Genomic DNA, 9,673 nt, shown 5'->3' on the forward strand with positions numbered 1-9,673 from the left:
AGCTCGCTCATTTTAGGAATTAATATCACTACTGTTACTATTGTTTATCCTACGTAATGCGAAAGAGTAGAATATAAGTACTAGTTAAGTTAGACTAAGGATGAAATTGTAAATATATGTACAGGGAGCGGTGGCCCTCAAACGCGTAAAAGGGAGAAATTAAATTCATATATATATATATAAAGATTAACAAGAGGAAAAGTATACCTATATAATTTTAGTATTAGTATTATTAATTTAGTATAATTTAATTACCCAAATGTAAAATAATTGAATTACTTTGGTATATTAACTAATATAGATTAATTTAATTTAATTTGATAGATTTTCCTGTTAAATATAAATATACGAATATAAAAGAAATATTTTGCCCAAATTTCAGATTGAATAGGTTAGGAATTTATAAGAAAGTAAGAAGTCCATTATAATATAACCTAATTATATTTTTTTAAATTACTAAATAATTACTTACGTTTTAGTAGCATGATTTCGTTTATCTATTTATCCTTTTATTGAATGAAAATTAAAACTCAAGAATAATAAAAACACTTGCCGTATGTTAAACTAATAGCCGCTGCACCACACAGTAATTAGAGTAACAAAATTTGGACATGATCCTGACTCGGTGATTGTACTTTAATGTTCTTGTTGCCCGCTAGAGGCAGCACCTGTCGGGCGTTTAAAGTGGCGCGAGATCTTCGAATATAATCCTTTAATTATTATATGATTATATTGTTCTAACAGTCAAATTTATTAAATAAATTTTATAATTAATATTAAAAATAAGATAAATTAATGAAAAAGAAAGAGAGAGACTTGGTACTGCGAGAGCGAACTTACTCTAGCTTAAGGAATTTCAGAATATACGTCTTAATATGATTTAAAGTTTTGCACGTGTTTTGGATTTGACATGCGGCTTATTTCAGGTTTGTTTTTACTCTAGATTGGAATGCGGAATAGAAAAAAAGAACGTGGTTTGGTTTCAAACTAAAACGCAGTTTATAAAAAGGGGTTGATTAGATGATGAAATGTAACTTCGGAATCTGTTTTGGAACAGTATAATGAATAAAGGGGGTATTGCTCAATAACTGGTTTGAGCTGGATTTTATATATACATATATATAGAACGAATCGCAAAAGCCTGATGGGTTTATCTTAGCATAAATTTATTTGGCATTTTTGATAGTGAGGCGAGAAATGAGATTTGATGCCCAGATTACAAAACGTGCTTAGCCGTATTTTTCTGAAAGCAAACTAGATCGTGTTTGTGTTACCGATTAACGCAAGAATTAGATCATACATGGGTTGATTTGGGGGTACAAATTCGAGTTTTGATTGGCCGTATGCATGAGAGTGATTGAGAGTAGGATTGCGCGGGAGAAGTATGGATCGCTGCGCGACCAAGGAGCTCGAAAACATCATTGATTGTCGAGATCAGATTTTCTCTGACTCGCGACGCGGAATCGTTGTCTCTCCTGCTTTTTAAAATTCATATTCGGACTTGTAAAATTTTCGACATCCAGATGAATATTTTGCAATACAAAACATACTGAATTTAACCCGGATCTTAAGTTTTTTTCTGACTAATACCTTTAAATTAAATATTAAATTCCATTTATACTATTATTATTATAAATTTATTTTACTCTTTTGTATTAATTTCAAAATACGTTATAAGTAAATCCTTCAAATTTTTCTACAACCTGGATCCGTAAAGAAAATCAACGTTGGTTTTGTCAAAGTCGGGGATTGGACGAGAAGAGATTTCACTCTTAGTAGAAAGGATCTAGCAATCGACAATTAAAATTAAATAATTTTCATTATAAATTAAAAGAAAATTTTAAACGAGAATTCAAATAAATTCAGTTTTTTCCCGCCAAATAATTTAGAACCGTTACAATGCGCTGATAACTGCGCCCTTTTGGCGGATTACCTAAGAGTTACTTTGAAGGGGCAAGTTGCGCGTCGGTAAATGACGAAAGTTAGCAATTTCTGAAATGATTTACAGATTAAGTTTCTGCTCAATTAGTTACCACCAGAAGCAGGGACTGAGAGTAATAGGTTTTGCTCACTTTGGGTTGTATTAACTGAACCGACGAAAAAGAGCCCGTTAGGTTTTACTCTTCTCAAGATCCGAAAATATTTACTGCAGGAAGAAAGTGATCCCATCCCGAGTGGACTTTGCCTTCTTCTCAATCACTCAGAAACAGATGAGTTGCGGCAGCAACTGGTTAAGTTTGAATCCCGAGCAAAACAGGTGCAGAGGATCGGTCCTTTAGTTTGTGTACTGATAAAAAAAAAGTACCCGGGATTCCATCTTTGAAAGATCAAAACCTCCAGAATTCTGGAATGTTTTGCTTCCGATGGAAACTTAACCGAAGATACGTTCAAACGATCCCAAAGGGAGCGAACTGCCATCCGAAAGAGTTAGGTTTTGAACCTACTCTCAGCTCTCTGAACTTTTACTCTCTGTATATGCAATATGCTTTCAATCTCTGAGATTCTGTTTTTGAAATCTGAATAGAAGCTACTTTATAGTAATTTAGCAATTTCTCGCTGATTCCGACTTATATTATACGCGTTTAAAATACAACTATATAATATACATTATCATTTGATTTTGAGACAATATTGAAATAATTAATTAATTAATAATATATAATATATTAATAAATAGGTAAATTTGTGAATAATTAATATTTAATTACAATTATAATTGAACAGAATTTTTTTAATATTGATATAAATATTGAATAATGTAAAATTAATAACAGTCAGAATATTATTTTTTAATTAATTACTGTTTGTTAGCGATTTTATCAGTTTTTTAAATTCTATTATTTGTTTAGATTATATTTTCAAATCTATTTTTTTCTAAAATTCAATTTCTTAAACGATTTTATTTTTCAACCCCTTTTATTTTGTGAACAGTTATTTAAATTTGTTAAACATTTTATTTTTTAAATAAATTTATTTTTGAAAAATTTAACTTATTAAACAGTTTTTTTATATTTTATTTTTATAATATCTGATTTAGCAATTTCATTTATTATCATTGCTTAAATAATAATTAATTAATTAAAAGAATACTAATAATTGATGATAAAAGTATTGTAACTGTAATTCAAATAAATTTGTTTGAAATTTAATTTTGAATTTTATGGTCCAAATATCTATAACTTTTATTTCAACAATTATTTTGTTCAAAATTTGAAATTAAAAAAAGAATTGATTTTCCTCATTTAATTCTTTAACCAATTCCAGTTTTTAAACTTTTTTTTCAATATTTTATTTCTTATATCTTTTTGATTCTTCATCAATTTTATTGTTTAACCATTTTATGTTTTCTTTGAATATATTTGTTCAAAAATTTTCTTTTTTAATTAATTACTTTTTTTCATCAATCGTAAAATTTTCTTAAATTCTATTATTTGTTTAAATTATATTCTGGAATCTATTTCTTTTTTCCTGAAATTTAATTTCAAAAGGTATTTTATTTTCTAAACCATTTTATTTTGTAAATAATTGTCATAAATTTTATTTATTTTTGAAAAATTTAATCTTTCAAGCAATTCATTAAATTTTCAATATTTTAGATTTTAATATCTTATAGATTAATATAATTTATTATCATTGCTTAAATAATAATTAATTAATTAAGAGAATAATAATACTCTATGATGAAAGTATCAAATCTCTAAGTTTTGAAGGTCATTGTGAAAACGTAATTTTTTATTACAAAAATTATTTAGAAATTTCAGATTTTTTGTAGAGATTAACAATATTAAAAAACATGAATAGTTTTTCGAAAAATTATTTTTTAAATTATTTCTTCAAATCTTCTGAAAGTCCTAAATATATTTTAAGCTGACTCTAATTTTTCCTAATATTTTGTGTGTCCTGCAAAATAAAAAATACATAAAAATTTTCTGCATTTTTTTTCGGCATATGTGAAATCTCCAAAAATGTTTTTGAAATATCTCCGGAACCTTACGAAAATTATATTTATATAACTTTAAAAAGAAACAGATAAGCCGTGATTCCTTCTTGTAAAAACTTGGAATGTGGTTTTACTTTTGTAACAAACAAATAGTTATTCCGAATTTGTATTTTGTATTAAAAATGATTGTAATTGCAAAAAAAACATAAAAAACACTGAAGCTGAAATTAATAGCCTAGATTTTTTAAAAGTGTTTTTTCCCCTATTTTTGAAGGCTGCATCTAGTAACTCAGTTATTAGTACATATACTAAATTAGGAAATGTGAGTAGTATTAAAAGTTGAAAGAAAATTAGATATTTTTTTATTTAATTTATTTTAATCAATTTATTTATTTAATTAAAGTTCAAATAAATACTATTTAATTAGATTATATAATAAGTGTTCAAGAAAGCAGTCTTGAAGAGCTACTCATCTATTTATATTGCATTTGTTTGGCGGGGAAATACATTTCTCGGAAAGTCTCCGCCGGTTCTGCGAACTGAAGGTGCTAATGGTGGCGTCCCATGGCGGCTTCAAACTGGACGGCAAAGCGTAAAACGTCAAATCACCATATAGTGATATAAATGTTAGCCGAGTGAAGTCAACTTAATATCTCTTAACGGATGCTGTCGTTCCACTTCCACGTTCCACGACGTTCCGTTTATTTTATACTTGAATCAAAATCTTTGTTGGAATTATAAACATTTATTTACAAATTGGTTTCTGAAAATTGTTATGTAAAGTTGAGAGCTTTCAATTTTTCAAAGTACCTAAAAATTCCAAACAATGTGGGAAGAGGAAGGATTCGTGGAGGCAAGTAAATTGAGCTGTTTTTTAAAGTATTTTTGTAATCTGTTAGTATAGACAAAAAACATTTTGTAAAATGTATTATTTCTAAAAGTTGAACAAAAAGGCCAACTTTCCTTTAATAATATTGGAATAATTATAACACAGTATGCTAAACAAAAACTAACCCACCCCCCATAAAAAAGAAAATGCAAAGTTTATTTTAAGGCTAGATAGCATGTCGTCGCTCAAGAGGTAGCACCATGAAAAACTGAGAGCACTGTCCTACGCGGAGCGAGATTTTGAATCTATTGGTGAAAAAATCTCAGTTTTTTAAAAATATTAGATACGTGATGCTGCCTCTTAACAGACGATATGAACAATCTGTGTTTTTATATTTTATTACTTTCAGTTTGTTTAAATTAAGAAACGGACCTGGATTTAAAATAGAATAAGTATAATTTTAATAGGTATAATTTTCACTTGAAACAGTGAATTTTTGTGAAAAATTCTAGTTTTGAGTTGGAATAGAAAATTTTCCGACGTTTTTTTAATTATGTAATCCTGAATTGAATTAGGGGATATAAAAAAATTACAATTAAGATTTTGAACAGCAGATTTTTCTAAAGAATTATATAATTTTAAAGTTTATTTTATACAATTTAAGCAGAATGCATAAAATATAGAATGAGGAAATTAAAGACAATTTTTTCGTAAAATAATTTACAAAAGCCTGACAAATTATGAATTCAAAATTTAATTAATACAATTTAAGCAGAAGGAGAATATATTTGTAAAAAGGCAGCGAAAACAGATTTATTATTAGAGTATAATTCGGTTCTAATATTCATTATTTCAGGAAAAACTTATTAAATGTTATCGTCCTTGACGACGACGGAGTGATCAGCATAAGTAAGTAATTATGATTCAAATTTACCGTAGGATATGGCCAGTTTCTTATCATGAATGTCATTATGTATTTTTCAGGTCAACTTTCAGTTAAGAAAGAGAAATTTCTTGACAACCTCAAACTTATAAATGCTGTGCAAAAACGACCTGCTCTTTGCAAAAAAGATTTAAAACATTCTGTTTCGGTTGTTGAGAAACTGAAAATGTGAGACGTAGTTGGTAGCGAATTATCACCAGGTTAGTAGATTTAGAGAAAGCAGTTGATGCGCTAAAGAGGACTAAAATTATCGACAAAAAAATGGTTGTTGCATTTTCAAGAAAATAGTTTATTTTTTAAGCCAAAAAGACGCATTTTTAGAAAACAAAATTTTCAATAAGAAAGTTAATTTTCAGCCGAAAGAAATTAATTTTCAGACAAGAAAGATGACCATTATACCATAAAATAGAAAAGGGACGAATTTTCAACAAAATAGTTAGATTTTCGACTGAAAATCTGACTTTAACGTAGATGTTGAACTCTTAATATTAAAAGACGCCGTTTCAACAAAATACATGAATCTTTAACGAAATAATTGCATTTCTAACGAAAAAGATTCATTTTAAACCAAAAATGGAATCGTTGAATTAAAATTTGAAAAAATTAATTTCTAACACAAATATAAGTGATTATCTACCAGTTTAATTCAACTAAAAAGGACGAATTTGGAATATAATAGTTTAATCCTTAACGAAAATAATGAATTTTCAAAAAAGAAGATTAACTTTGTACCGAAATAGACGAATTCTCGACAACATGCAACAAAAGAACAGAATTTTCAACAAAATCGTAACATTTTCAAAGAAATAGTTTAGTTTTTAACCAAATAGTTTCATTTTCTACTAAATTGTTGAATTTTCAAGTAAAAAAGACGAGTCTTCTGCAAAATAGTTGAGTTTTCAAACCTGAAAATATGAATTTTAAAAAGAACTTCATTTACGACCAAATAGTTGAATGATCGACTAAAAAGATACAAATTCAAGCAGAACAAAATCATTTTTCACCTAGTTGATTTTTTAGTCTAATAGATTATTTATTTTCTACCAGAAAAGATAAATTGTCATTATAATATATGAAGTTTTGCCAAGTTCTTGAATTTTCAACTAAAAAACTGAATTTTAAACTAAACCTTAGCTGCCACACTTCCCTGGAAATACATAGTTTCAACACGGGGCTGGACCTCAGTGTGGCATCTAAGGACTAAACAAGATAAAGTTTGAATCAAAAATGAAATAGTTAAATTTTCAGTTAAGAAATTAATTTTAAATTAAACATGAAACGAATTTTCAATAAAATCGTTATATTTTCAAAGAGATAGTTTAATTTTTAACCAAATAGTTTCATTTTCTATCGAATTGTTGAATTTTCAAGTAAAAAAGACGAGTCATCTACAAAACAGTTGAATTTTGAACCTGAACATGTAAATTTAAAAAAAGTTAATTAATTAACAAATAGTTGAATTATCAACTAAAAAACATGAAGCTTCAACCACAAACAAAATCATTGTTTACCTGGTTGATTTTTTAGTCTATTGGATTATTTATTTTCTACAAGAAAAGATAAATTGTCAATATAATATATGAATTTTCTGCCAAGTACTTAGAATTTCAAGTAAAAAATCTGAATTTTCAACTAACCCTTAGCTGTCACACTTTCCTGGAAATAGATAGTTTCAACAGGGGGTTAATTTTTCAGTTAAAAAAGTAATTTTCAATTAAACCTAAAACGAATTTTCAACAAAATAGTTACATTTTTGATCAAGTAGTACAATTTTTAACCAAACGAGATTAATTACAAACCAAAAATATAATGGTTGACTTTTCAATAACAAAAAAAAATTTGTTGCCGAGAAAACAGTTTAAAGACGACCCCTAAACTGTCAACAGAATTTAATTGAAACTTTTCTCATACTGCAGTATAAACTATTTGAAACCATGGTATCACATAGTTTATAATCATTATTTATTATTCATTGTTCGACTGATAGTTATATAAAATTCCATTTATATTTCGAATTTAAAAATACGAGGTGGGTCAGTTTCAGTCTTAGTGTCACATGATACTTTTATATGATATATAATGTATTAAAAAACATGTTATTCAAAAATAAAATTTTTTTAGAATACGCAGAAGAAACAGCAAAAAGCAGATGGAAGAGTCTGCGTGACCAATAGAAACGTTCTCAGGCGAGTGACAAGCCGGCCAGCTTCCGTTATTACCGACATTTGCGATTTTTAGATGAGCAGTCTAGTGAAAAGTATGTGGCTTGGTGATTCATTATTAAATTTAATTTTTCACAGCTAAATAAACTTTAATTTCATACATGATGTGAAATTCCTTTCATTAGAATTTGTATAAATTGTTAAAGTGAAAGACTTCCGCTGCAGGAAAATAGTAACAATATGGTATTCCATCGAAGTCATCAAGAAGCAACGAGTTTATTAAAAAGCGACCTGTTACATTAGAAATTCCCGAGAGTGCAGCGAAAAGAAACTGTCCTCCTGAACATCCCTTAAGGGATGCTTCTCCTTCTGAACACCTTCGAGAAGCTTGTTCGCAATTTTTCAAGTAGTTTGGGATTTAATTTTTGTTTTTCAGCCCAATGTTGAGGAAGTAAGGGAATTTTTGTTAAAATCAGGAAAAAATTTAAGCTGGTATGCCTAGTGGTATGCCTAGTGGAAACTGTTGTTGCTGTATTTTTGTATTTAAATTTTCTCTGATTTATTACGTAAAATTCAAATGGGAGAATAACGTTTTTCAATTCATTTCAAATATAGTTGGAATTTGCAAACAAAAAATTATCTTTACAGTATTTTTTATAGGTATTCTGATACAGTTGGAATAAAATCTTTTCATTTGACTTGGTGCAACACTAATAATTTTATACATATTATTTTTCAGCACGCCATCCTCAAGCAACACTCCGAAACGTGCTGGGACTGAAAGAGGAAAGAAGAACACTAGCAGGGGTAAGGGAAATGTGATACAGGGCACGATTAAACGGATATGTAGGATTTCATTAAAAATTATTTATTGGCTACTTTCAGATACAACAAAAATTAAGAAAGACATCGGAAATTTATCGAAATATTGGAAGAAGAGTACAGTCAACAGGAGTACGAGGGAGCGCAGCGAGATTCTAATTAATATCATTCAGTATTATTTGTTTACGTATAAGCTCCCTGGCGGACCGAAGGAACCGAATGGGGTCTCTACAAAGTACCCGTAAAGATCCCATTGGGTCACCATTCAGTTCCCTTTGAAAAAACTACAAAAAACCCAGCAAAATCGACTTTTAAATTGTTGAAATTCGGATTTTTCGTTAAAATTCCCTATAGAAGGTCACGGAATAATCGCAATAGTCTTTATTGTAACGGTAAAATTTTTAAAAAATATACGACGTATAACACCTGTTGACTGCTACACTTGAAATGCATCAGCTGCACGTAGCAGTCAACAGACGTTATAGGTCTTAAATATTTTTTTTAATTTTTACTGTTGCAAAAAAGACTATTGCGATTATTCCGTGACCTTCTATAGGGAATTTTAACGTACAATCCGACTTTCAACCATATAGAAGTTGATTTTGCTGGTTTTTTGTAGTTTTTTAAAAAGGAACCGAATGGTGACCCAATGGGGTATTTACGGGTACTTTCTAGAGGCTCCACTCGGTTCCTTCGGTCTACCAGGGCTTAGATTAAAGAATCTAGTCAAGGTGGCATTATGATCACAGTGAATCCCGAATTATTATATACTAGCGTCAGAAATTATCTCTAGCGGTATTAAAAATCACTCCTGACTTTGAAACGTGATTATTCGTTTAAAAAAGAAGGAAAAAACTTTTTTTTTAATCAGCCTTATATCTTATGGAATTCCTCGTGAAATGTCCCTTAATAGATATTTTTCACCTTTTGAAGAGAATGTATAGCGTGAGAAGTTTAAACAAAAATTCAAGAATTCC

The 9,673-nt window shown here is 28.7% G+C and overlaps 1 long non-coding RNA gene across 1 annotated transcript; it reads left to right on the forward strand.

Annotated features, from left to right (window-relative positions):
* Positions 1-5,808: 5,808 nt before the first annotated feature.
* Positions 5,809-8,875, forward strand: LOC117175682. Its single transcript, XR_004467480.1, has 4 exons — positions 5,809-5,912; positions 7,834-7,969; positions 8,614-8,681; positions 8,760-8,875. It is a non-coding gene; the product is annotated as an uncharacterized LOC117175682 (long non-coding RNA).
* Positions 8,876-9,673: the final 798 nt, after the last annotated feature.

This window comes from Belonocnema kinseyi, chromosome 6, assembly GCF_010883055.1.
Source record: "Belonocnema kinseyi isolate 2016_QV_RU_SX_M_011 chromosome 6, B_treatae_v1, whole genome shotgun sequence".
Lineage (NCBI taxonomy): Eukaryota > Metazoa > Arthropoda > Insecta > Hymenoptera > Cynipidae > Belonocnema > Belonocnema kinseyi.